At 35.8% G+C, this 8,244-nt stretch overlaps 1 long non-coding RNA gene across 1 annotated transcript; it reads right to left on the reverse strand.

The window, feature by feature from the left end:
- Positions 1–2,327: 2,327 nt before the first annotated feature.
- On the reverse strand, positions 2,328–3,448 carry LOC145429599 (uncharacterized). Its single transcript, XR_013909848.1, has 3 exons — positions 3,310–3,448; positions 2,765–2,857; positions 2,328–2,467 (listed from the first exon to the last, which is right to left on the reverse strand). It is a non-coding gene; the product is annotated as an uncharacterized LOC145429599 (long non-coding RNA).
- Positions 3,449–8,244: the final 4,796 nt, after the last annotated feature.

An 8,244-nucleotide genomic window follows, 5' to 3' on the forward strand; every position in this document is an offset into this window, starting at 1 on the left:
CTTTTATGCCTTTTCTCTAATTCTTCTAACTTATTTTGCAGCTCTTCTAATTTTTTATTTCTCATCTTTTTTTTTATAATTGCTTATATTGCTATAATTTTCCCTCTCAGGACAGCTTTTAAAGTATCCCACAGAATAGGAGGAGACACCTCACCATTATCATTCGTTTCCATATAGAAGTGAATCTCTTTCTTAATTTGTTCTTTGAAGTGTGGATCATTCAGTAAGCTTGAATTTAATTTCCAATTATTGAGTTTTGGTTGCAGGTTTAAATCAATGGACAGGTATACTGGTGCATGGTCGCTTAAGTCTATTGCTCCAATTTCACAAGTGTTTATTCTATCTTTATTTTCCCCAAAGGTAATAAAATAATTTATTCTTGTGTATAACAAGTGCGGTGAGGAAAAATAGGTATAATGCAAGTTTCTCCATATATCAATTAGTCCCACCTCCTTCATCAATGTATTTATATTCTTAATTAATGTTTTGGTATTCTGTGCTTTTCTATTGGAAATATCTAGCTTTGGTTATAGATGTATATTTAAATCTCCTCCGCCAATTAGAAAACCTACACTCAAAAAAATGAAACGTTGACTTTAATTAAAATTTTGTCAACAGGTTCCACGAAATTGAATTATGTTAGTTTAAAGCAAAAATCTTTAGTTCATCTAATTTAAAAAAACTACTTAAGATTAACAAGACATATTTAAGACTAACTAAATCAAGTTATGTTGTATGAACATAGATGATATATTTTCAGGTTAGATAGTTTAGATTAGTTACTTCAACACATTTCTTATTTGTGGCAGTAAAATGTTAAATTTAAGTTAGATTAATTCAAATATTATATTTTCAGCCACCTTGTGCTTTATTAATTAGTTTTACATAAATCTATTTTGTCAACAGGTTCCACACAAATGAATTAAGTACATCCAACTTATTTTTTAAAATTTATTTTATTGCCAACACATTCAGTGAGCATTTGTGTAAACCCAGTCCAAAATAAAACACAACAGCTCATTAGGGTTAGTAATTAACAGTATGTAGACAGATGCAACATCAAGACTTTAAATTAAATGTCTGTATCTACCAGAAATAGAAGAGAAAAAAAACGCATTGAAGATCACATAACACATTGATAAGATGACACTTGAGTTATGCACATGTGATGCTAGTAAGGTCTGTGAGTGTTTTTTTCTTTTAGTGTCTAAAATGGATAGCAAAGTTGCTATTTGCAATGATTGCTTAGGGTCAGTCCAGTAACACAATGCCAATGAAGTGCTTTCCTTTAACAATGCAAAGTGAAGTGTCCACCTCAACAGCCACAATTTAAAAAAAAAATAATGTAACAACAACAATAATAACAATAATAATAATAATAATAATAATAATAATAAATAGTCCACTGATATTAGCAATCAAAGAAAATTACATCACCATCCCAAATAAAACTTTAACAAAACATGCCAACATTATGGTCTAACAATAAAACAGCTTGTCAGCGTTCAGTTTTTTTGCAACAGCACAGCAGTAACCATTTAACACTCGCCACTGTCAACATTTATTTTACCAGTGTTTGGGCAAAAAACTTCAGATGTAAACATTTTAACATGGAAACAATTGTTCGTCTTTAAAAGTCCACAAAATATACATTCATCCTGCATTCCCAACTTGGATGATCTGATATCCTCGTGTTGGTGTTGTTCCCAGACCATCATGAAAATGTTGTTCCAGGTTCAACATTGCAAGTGACCAATCACATTGTTGTGACGTTATTCTATTCCAAGCCATTCGTGCATTTATGAAATTCCAATGTTGCAAGGACAATATCAATTCTGCTTACTGTTTATTAAAGGGTTACGGTTAGGGTTAGGGTCAGTTGATCGGCGGACAGAGGCGGTTTCACGCAGCTTAAGTACAGTTTTTTGTTTTACGCCGGTTTTTCCCGAAGTCGCAAAAGTATGACGTCACAACATTCTGATTGGTCACTTGCAATATTGATCCTGGAACAACATTTAGTATGATGATCTGGGAACAACACCAACACGGGGATATCAGATCAACCTCCTAACTTACCCTTATTTTTAGTATGTATTGCAATTACCTTTACAATGCACACAATGTAACACAAACTGAATATGAATATATTTCCACCTCATAACAATATGCCTTGAACGCTAATATACACACCACCCTTCAACATTTCTGGTGCAGTATCATCTCTCAATTAAATCCTTTAAATCTCAATGCTTTTGATTGTCTCTTAGCTTTCAGTCTTGAGGTTAACTGAGATTCAGTGCATATATCCCACCCATTAAGAGTGCACATGCAGAGGCCAGGTCTTCCAGGTCATGCAGGACACACTAGATGGTTATACCCACATCGGCTGGAGGAGTGCTGGCATCAGCTCTTTCGATGGTAAAGATAGCAAGGGTAATTTGTTCCAGCTCCCTCTGAACAGCTGTAGCTTAGACACAAAAACATAGAAAAATGGCATCCAGTTTTAAAAAAAGAAAGAAAAAGGGCCAAAGCTACCCTTTAATGACGTAAACACAATATTAGGAACATGCACCCCAGTGCGCCACTATTTTAGACTACAGATTCAACGATAAATATAAATAGTTTGGGTATACAAGAAGATTTCCCAAAACATTTAAACAGGTTCCATGCAAATTACAACAACAACAACATTACAACATGCAACAACATTAGTTATTCAAAATTTGGTTTAATACAGATAAAAAACTAAACTAAAATTACCAACCAATTATTCTTTGAAGAGGATGCTTGGGTCTTCATTCAGGTAAAAAGGTAGTGCCCTGAGGACACACTCCCTCCCCTTTTCAATACTTTCCTTCTGTAGAGAGTGGCAGAGATACAGGAAGAGAAAACAGATATACTTTAGGATGACAGAAACTCACATTATACGCAAAATGAATGACATATCCACTGCACAGATAGACATGTACACAAGACCAACTAATCATCACATGGACATGAATAGTTAACCTGTTGGGCAGGGTTTCCACCACATTATATATGTCCATAATGGAGGTAAAGACAAACTAATACATCATCTTTTTTGCATTCAAAACATAACATAAAAATATTCACTTCTGGTTTAACCTAAATCAAGGGATCAGATTTTACATATGTTTAGGTAATTTAAATTTTCCAACGTTTTGAGTACCAAACTTTGTCTTGCTTAATATAAATGTAAGTGCACTGTGCAGCTACCATACACTAGCTGTTTAAATTTGAAAATGATCTTATTAGCCATAATATTTTGCTACCAACAGAATAACGCACCTGTGTGGCTGGGGCCAAAGTTTGTCTAATTTTCTTCCCTGCAACGCCTCCTTTTTTTCTTGAAGACTTTTATGAGCTGGTCAGTGTATTGGTCAAGTTGTGTAAAAAGCCTTGGAACATGTGCAGCAGTAGTAATCCTCACATATTCTGCTTCCACCTGAAAATATGTCAACAAACACAACATAGTGTACTGTAAATATACATACTATATGTACACATATACAAACTAAAACTAATGTAGTAAGACCTCATTAAAGCTATAATTTTAACACAAACATTTACACAAAATGCTAATGGAGCCATTACAGCTTTTATTGTTATTTATCAAGTTCCAAAAAATATTGATCACAGCTGATCTGAAAAGAATTTCATGCCTCAGGCCCTTGAACTGCAACCATGGTTCAGATGTGGAGAAGAAATAACAGGGGCATGGGATGGGTCACAAAAGAAAACTTAACTTATAAAACAGTTTTGTTTTTAAAAGTATAACAGTTCACATACCACATACAAGCTCAGCAATACCACATACACCACATCAGTATAGGAGGGAGCAGGTAAAGGCAGGATCTGAGATTTATAAAGAAAAAAAAATTAATTCCTTAATTTCAAGAAGCAAATTATTGTTTGAATTACAACTAAATAAAATACTACTCAGAAGAAAAGCAAGAGATTGACACTGCCATGTGCTAACTTTCTATAGAAGCAATTATCACCAGGTCTGTCGACCTCCATTGTCTGTCCACTCATATGTCTTGAATAATTTTATTAAAAAAAAGTAAGTGTGTACTTTCACAAACTGTAATTTATAACTACATTGACATGTATAACTCCGCTAGGAAACATGCTGTATTTACAGACCATTTTTACATAATACAGATTACTGATAGAGCAGAACAATGGTGTCACAGTGGCTTTCGCCCTTGACTTTTTGGATTTTAAATGTCACTTTATGCTATCCTTGCTATCCTATTCGATATTTCCGACTCTCGGATTACAGAAAAGGAATCCCAAGAAAGCAAATGGAAAAATAACCCCTTGAAAGAATAACCCCATGAACCCCTGTAGCTAATCCCTTAATAAAACAAAAAACAATAAAAATGTTTCTTACACAGTCCACAAAATAAGCATGTCCAGGACCCAGTAAAACTAATGTAAAACAAGCACACGCAAACGATATAACATGTCTTGTAAGACAAACGCAAAATATAACCATGCTGGACATATAGATACTACACAACATAGTCAAAGAAAAAAGTGGTCTTACCTCTCAAAGAAACAGCAGCTTGGCGCCAAAACAGCCTTTTTCAGTTAAATTTGAAGTCTTGTGCATGAGCAGGCACAAGCCGTGAAACCTTCTTGTTCTGCGCGGTTTCATTACAACTGTTTTTGCATTACTGCCACCTTGTGGATATACAAGGTATATCGATCCTAATTGACTTAAATGTTATGCGATCAAGTAACACATTAGTATTATGTACGTTGAATAATAGACACAATTACGTAGACTTGATTAGAAAAACATATGTTAACTTAACAAAAACATATATTTTAAGTAAAATGAAAATAAATAATTAATATACACTGAACAATCCACCTCATTCATTTTTTTGAGTGTACTGTCTCTGTTACCATCATGTCTATAATTTTCTTAAAGAAATAAATATCGCTTCCAGGGGGGGCATATATATTTAACAACGTAACTGAAAAAGACCCAATTACAATGAATATTGTGTCCAATAATGTCCCAAATGTCTGTGAATAGGTGAGAGAGGACAATAGTGGGATTATTTTAATCATAATTAAAAAATTATAATAACAATTTACAGGTGCAGGGAAAGCACTGCACCTCTTTCCTCTCCTGGCCACCTGACCATCTACCAGTATATCAAAAGCCAGGATGGTCCACTTGGTAAAATAAATCTGTTGGGCATTTTTCTTGGTCTTCAAACAATAATTCTGATTGCTACAGTGCTGGAAAGGACGGGCAGAAAAAGAACAAAACAGAGAGAATTGTAGAAAGACTGGCATCTTTTACTATGAATTTTAATCTAATCCCTAATTTGCAAGATTTTAACAACAAGCTATAGGATGAACATATCAAGAATTGTTATTATTCTGAAAAGAAACTTACCATCTACAACCAAAATATCGTCAGTGTCATATGAATCAGGAGATAAAGGGTCCCCGTAACCACACCTGTACTGTCCCGTGTCGGACTTGGTCAGACGTCTGATGGTTGCTCGAAGTTCAAACGCAGATCCTTTTGTGTATTCAATGGTGTACCTGCCATTCTGAACTTTGTCATTAGTTGTGTCAATGAAGATATTTCCTTCTTTCTCACACGGATTCTTACAAAGGAACTTCCTCTGTGCCTGGACAGCAGTGGCACATGGAAATGAGATTTCTTCTCCCTCACTCTGTGCACGGGAGACTCTAGAGTTTTTAGCAATTTCTGTTAAATAGATGAACATCCATGAATTATATAATAAATAAATAAAGTGACTGGTTTAAATAGGACTGTATTTAGCCTGAGAGTTTATGGGGGTATGAGAGTAGGTGATTGGTTTCCCAATTTTGACTTTTAGTAGAAACTCACCATTTGAAACTCTGACCTCAAAGTCTGAGTATGAATCTGGAGCTGAAGATTTACCCAAACCATACCGGTACATTCCTGAGTCAGACTTTCTCATATTTGTGATGGTAAAAGTCAGGCTTCCTCTTCCTGAAGCTGCATCTTTGTATTCAATGCTGAATCTGCCGCTCTGAGCTGTGGTTTCATCTGTTTTAATGAGGATGTTTTCTGCTCGCTCACATTTTTCCTTGCAGAAGAACTTTGTGTTTCCAGACACAGTCAAAAAACTATAAAGTGAAAGATCCTCTCCTTCACGTACAACCCAAATGCTGGAAGACCCAGCTGTACCTGTTGGACAAGATTTTCACTGTGAATAGCCAGCTCGTTCTCAAAGCAAATCATAAGAAAGAAAAAATATGATCTGTTGTGTATTTTCATCAGTACAACTTGTATAATAAAATATTTAGGGGGAAACTGATGGGAATATTGAGGTTACATAGAAAGGAAGCTTTAAATGTCATGAAGTGCTGTGTGTGGCTGGCAGGTAGGTCAGGACTCAAATGTAACATTATCAGGCTGGACTGAACAACAGCTTCATTGCTGGAAATTAAAAATAACTTAATCCAACTTAACTGGCAGATACTCATGGATACAAACACTGCAGGCTCTAAACAAATGACACACAGAGCAAGATGGAGATCAAAACAACAGACAGAGTGAGAGAGCCAATATACAGGAGAGAATCAGGACAGAGAGTCTTACATTTGGGTCCTAACCTACCTGCCTGCCACATCTGGGGAACACAGCTGAAAAAAAATTAACTGACGAGACTTTGGAAGCAAAATTGAACACAATGTACACGGGACAAGAGACTGTCAACATAAATTGGGAAGTATGAGAAACACAATGAAAGTCTGACTAAAAACAGAGAGACAGCGAGAGTGAGAACACAAAGAGAGAGCGAGAGACAGAGGGAAATATGACTGAGGAAACTAAGAAACATGGAGAAAAGACTGAAAAATTATACATTTTTATAATAGAAAATGTTAAAAGATTCAGCTCCTTTTCTAAAGGATGTTCCAACTTTTTTTTTAAATGTGTTGCAAGAACTATTGGAATACTGTTTTCAGTTTCATTTTCATAACATACCGTCCTAACTCTTTTGATTTGGAGTTGTATGCAATTAAACTTACAGCTGTTCCTCTCATCTCTCCAAGTCCATAAAACATAACTGCTGGTCGATAATGTTTATTTGAAGTAAATGAGTCCCAGCAACACCTTTAAATACAATCCACAATGGAGCTGTCTTCAAAGAGCTGTCAAACGTGGCTTTTTCCTGAGGTCTGTAAGTAAAAGCAGAAACTGTTAAAATACACCTGACTGTACCCTCTGTATATGTGATTAATCTGAAAGAGCTTAAAGTTCAGTGTTGTGTTTAAGAAGAAGCAAAGTCAAGTCTGAGGAGCAAAATAAGGAACATGTTTACAATCCTGCTCTAACTCTCTCATGAGGAATGGAGAGATGAAGTGGTTTTTAAGTAATATAGTTAAGTCTTTGTTTGATGAGTCAGCCAAGAATCCAGTGGGAACCAGGCCTTGAGGACAAACCGCATATGCCCATCCAAGCTGACTCAGCTTGGATGGGCATATGCGGTTTGTCCTCTTAGTTAGTATCTGTTTCTTCTTCAAACTGCAGCCAGATGCTGCTTTGTTTATGAGTGTCTATGATATTTATGTGTTTTTGCGATGCACTCGCACTCTCCTCCTCACTGCTGTCTACCGTCTCACTCACTCACTTGTGATGTTTCTCCCCTCCAGACCACAATTATCAGGTTACAAACACCAGGCATCCCCTGGGGAATTTCCACTCAGCTATAACTTCTCTCTGGCTTACTTTTTTAGCTCAAGGTGGGGGAAGGTCTCCTTTTTATTAATCCTCTATTTATCCAGGTAAAAAAAATCTAATTGAGATTAAAAATCTCATTTCCAAGAGAGACCTGGCATCATGGCAACAAAAGTCATATACCACATAGGTATATAACATTTAAAACAAATACAATATCAAGTTTACTCCTAATTTTATGACACGTTCAGGCCTTTATTACATCCAGGGCAGTGTCAGTGTCTCTACACTATTCTACATTCTATCTCACACATTTCTAACTCCTAAAATAAGCTACAAATATCTTCAAGCCCCCGAAGCACGTACAAACTCCAAAACACGTACAAAACACAACAGAAGTGCTCCAGGATGCTAAGCACAGTGTTGAGCTTTTGTTATCTAGTGGCTACACAAGCCAGGACGTACCAACGACCGGATTTGGTGTGTGGTAGTCAGTGATGGGAATAACGGCGTTACGAGTA

The sequence above is a fragment of the Astatotilapia calliptera genome, chromosome 6, assembly GCF_964374335.1.
Source record: "Astatotilapia calliptera chromosome 6, fAstCal68.1, whole genome shotgun sequence".
NCBI lineage: Eukaryota > Metazoa > Chordata > Actinopteri > Cichliformes > Cichlidae > Astatotilapia > Astatotilapia calliptera.